Consider the following 4,192-nt stretch of genomic DNA (forward strand, 5'->3'; position numbering starts at 1 on the left):
ATAATTACTCAATTATATTAATATCGCAAGACATGTCGTTTTATTTAGCAGTTTTACAGACAGATGATCGAAGTCAATTATTTTCTGTGTTCCTTTATTTTAAAGATTTGAAAGTTCGCGCAGACGCGTAACTGATCAGTAATTGATTAACATACAAGGGTGGTCGAATATTCCAACACTGAAATTCAAGAAACTAAAAATTAAAACTTGATTAAAAACCTCAAGACCTCGATAATTTACAAAAGATGCAATTATATTAATAAAACTTATTCAAATTTTCGAATTTACACGTATATAAGGGCAGAGAGGGACATGCTGCTACCTGACGGCTCAAACTTGCCTTCGGGCCGTCACCGCACCCTTTGATATGTTCATTTACCGAGAAGAGATTATTAAAGAATGGCAGCCTTTATTTTGCCCTTATTCATGGAACCTCGCAGCCTAAAAATAGACTGTACACCAACCCCTAATTTTTTATACCTTCTAGGATATGCTGGACCAAAAATAAGAAACATCAAGCAAAACTACCGTCGATCCAGTACAAAAAAATATTTCTCGGGTAAAATGCAGATGTAAAAGTAATAAGTTTACTGTTTCTGACTTTTTTAACAAACAACTAGATGCTTAGACTATAATCTGTCGTGCAGGAAAAAAGCATCGGTGAGTCTGAACATCGGTACGCACCGAAACTGTAATTCTGTAGGATTTCATGAGCCTACCTTGCCGATTTGGGCCCATTAGGACCCACTTCTCGGGCCGTGCTTTAACACAGGCGTTGCCACTTTTTAGTAATCTCTCCTCGGTGCTTCTAATAAAATGTATGTAAAAAATAAAAGATATTTTATCATTGGCTGCGTGTCATTCGTCGCGGTTTCTCTTCCGAAGTATGCAAATCTGCATAGGCATAAAAATCGGAAAAATAGAGAAAAAGAAAGGAACAAAGAAAACACGATGTCCAATATGCGGTGTATGAAAGGCTCGTGTAATCCTGACCTATAAATAAGAGTTAAACTTTTATTCTGACTCACACATTCATTCAACTTCTACACTCTATCCTTAAACACGTGTCAAACAGTCGAGAATTGGTGGTCCATTCAAAAGAACCACGATACCATGAACAAGTAGAGCAGTAGAGCATAACATCCGTCCATGGTACATAGTTGGATATCTGTTCCGGAACGCCTTGTTTCCTTTGAAACTATTAATTCTAGATCGCGTTGTGTAACATCCAGCGAGAAAAACCAACCAAGGGAGACGAACTAACGGACCAGTAGCTGAAACTGCGACGCAATTCGTCATACAGAATTCAATTACTTAGTCGCCTCTGTCGACATACTTTATCAGTTTCAGTAATTTGAGTAGGGTCCCTCTCTCTATTAATAGGTGAGCTGGTGCACGTGTACACGGGCATCCTAGACGAGGGATCAATCGCGACGACACGCGTCTCGTTTCCGCGGTTCTAATAAATCGCATATCAGACCTCGAATCATATTATAACAAAGGCGTACAAGCAACGACAGATTGAATGAATTTGTCGAAACTTTGACATTACGATAATCATCTAATAAATCGATAAAGATCATCGATAAAGATCAGGGGTGGCGATTTTCTTCCCCTCTCCACCTTTTCTTCAATTCTTCACCTTCAATTCTTAACTTATTGTCAATTATTTTCCCCACTAATATCAAGTACGCTTTGACACTAAAACGTTATACATGCTTTGTAAGGTAGCCCCATTTAACAATATGAGCTTCCTCCGAATATAGGAAGTCCTATGGTAGGACCTTACATACTACATACGTATATTTTGGATAATTCGGATTAAAATTCGAGAAAGAAAGAGACAAAGCTATGTCATTAGGTTTATTTTCTGGCGTTGAAACACAGGTCAGGTAGGAACCAATATAGCACGAGGATCGGGGAAGTGGCCCGCCGACCACAAGCTCGCAATCGCCTAATCTTGGCCTAACGATAATCACCTTGATTTATGACGCCATTCCCCAGGCCGTCATAATTGTCAGCTACCTTCTTTTTGGACAGTTGACAATAACCGACCCTATGGCCTGCTAAGTCTGGAACAGATGCAGACTCTGGGATCGTAAAATCCCGCTTCAAAGTGTCTACCTGGTCAGGTGCTAACGTCCGGTACGTTCAGAATTACCTGCGAACAAATGTGGAAAAGTGGCCTTACTACTTCGTACCTCTGGCACACGCCACTTTCTTCGAATCCCCCCATACATCCTGATTCCTGATAGTGTCGATGATAGACACTCGTATGTGAAGCCGTATTGATACGGGCTTAACTCACTAGCAGCCGGTAGATCTTACCGTGGCATGTAGACGAAATCCTAGCAGCTTCTCCAGGAGTTTATCAGCGGTGTCTTACTTATGCACAAAGGCCTATAAGACTATGGAGCGTCTATTGGCCCCTAACTTTTGCTTATCAGTACTAATCCATCGACCTCGTACGGGAGCAAAAAGACCCCCGTTTCGAGGAAAGAGTTGTAGGAACGAAGCACGAACTACTTTTAACATCTCTATTGCGATTCCGTCATGATATGCGGTAAAATTTTAAGATTATGAAACTTTACTCTTAAAAAAAGATACACGTAACAAAATTCATTAATCTGAACTCATTCGTTAAATAATTAACTTAAAAGTTTAAGATCTTTAAGTTCAAAAAATAAGAAATTCCTACGTTTCGATTTTTGCAATTAAAGAAGAAAGGTTTTTCTTTTTCAACGTTACAAAATACCCACAGATAAAACACGTATTATTTAATTTCAGTTGATTAAATACAGGCAACACTTTTAAACTGCAGTGTAGTCACGTAGATTGTTGGGGAGTGTAAAATTATTAAACTCACTAAATAGATAGTCGATTGGAGAGAAAAATACCTTCACGGAATTGTAGATCGTTTGAGTTAATTTCAGCAATCTATAAATCACTTTTATGATCACCCACAATAAATGTCTTGTCCTTAATTCTCTCAAAACTGAACTTTCTAATGCTTACTTCTCCCTGACCGTAAACGAACCAATGCACGCGAATCTTAAATTACGAAATAAGAAATGCTTGCTCTAAATTACTAGGAAATGCACTGCATTCAACCATATCAGTGATGAAAAACTCAGACTGGATTCAATTCCAAACTAGTTCGCCACTTCGGACCATTTTCAATAGCAACACACGGTTTACCATGAAACTGCCTGACCTGTCGAACTGTTCTATCAGCATCGTTAATTTAGATACCCTCTACTATTAATAGGCATATACCTGTGTTGCTGCGTCGGTGCAATACACCTCGCGTCGAGGCATGATCGAACGACTAAGAACGAAATTACGTTTTCGATGGAACGATGAGATAGTTGAACCCTAGAGTCTAGAGCAACATGAATTTCGAGAACTGGGTTAAATGATAATCGATGGATTCGCCAAACTGCGATGAATTGGCTTGAGAATAATTTTGTCAAAAGCTAAGTGTGATTTAGCATCTTAATTTTTTATATATATTTGCAAATATATTTCTTGTAATTTTTTTACATCATCTTTCACGTACAAATCTTTAATTTTTTTACAATAATTCATGTATGACATTACAATAAAAATTTTTAACTTGATAACATGATTACATTTTAATACGCATTAAAATGCACATAATTAAATTGTGGAAAATAATCATAAAACTGATCTTCAGAAATCAGGCAGTTATTCGCATCGCATATTCTAAAGATAAAGCGTAAAATAAAGCGGAAGGTACGACTAGTAATACAGGATCGACCGGAAGGGAACAACCGGAAAGTATTCAATGAACAGGATACCGATACTCTCATCCCAAGCGAGTTTACAGAATCGTGAACTTTGATCATCGATAATCCAGTTGAAACTTTTGCAGAATAGGCAGTGGTTGTTCGACGTACGTATTATTATACATATGTACATATAGGCTCAGCTTTAACCACAACCGTTGTTACATGTCAAGGAACCACGAACGTATCCCATAGCAGCTGACGAGACTCCAGAGACCAGACATGGATGTAAAGGTAACGTTGAGTAGTTGTGACACGTTATGAATTCGGTATTATACATAATTATTTTACGTGTTGCATTTATTAATGTTCAAAAAGATGTTCGTTTCTCCTATGCATAAAATTCGACAGATTTGTTGGCGTGTTCAAATTTTCGATTTCAT

Source organism: Ceratina calcarata, unplaced genomic scaffold (genome assembly GCF_001652005.2).
Source record: "Ceratina calcarata isolate Rehan_Ccalc_2016 unplaced genomic scaffold, ASM165200v1 scaffold111, whole genome shotgun sequence".
In the NCBI taxonomy this organism is placed as follows: Eukaryota; Metazoa; Arthropoda; class Insecta; order Hymenoptera; family Apidae; genus Ceratina; species Ceratina calcarata.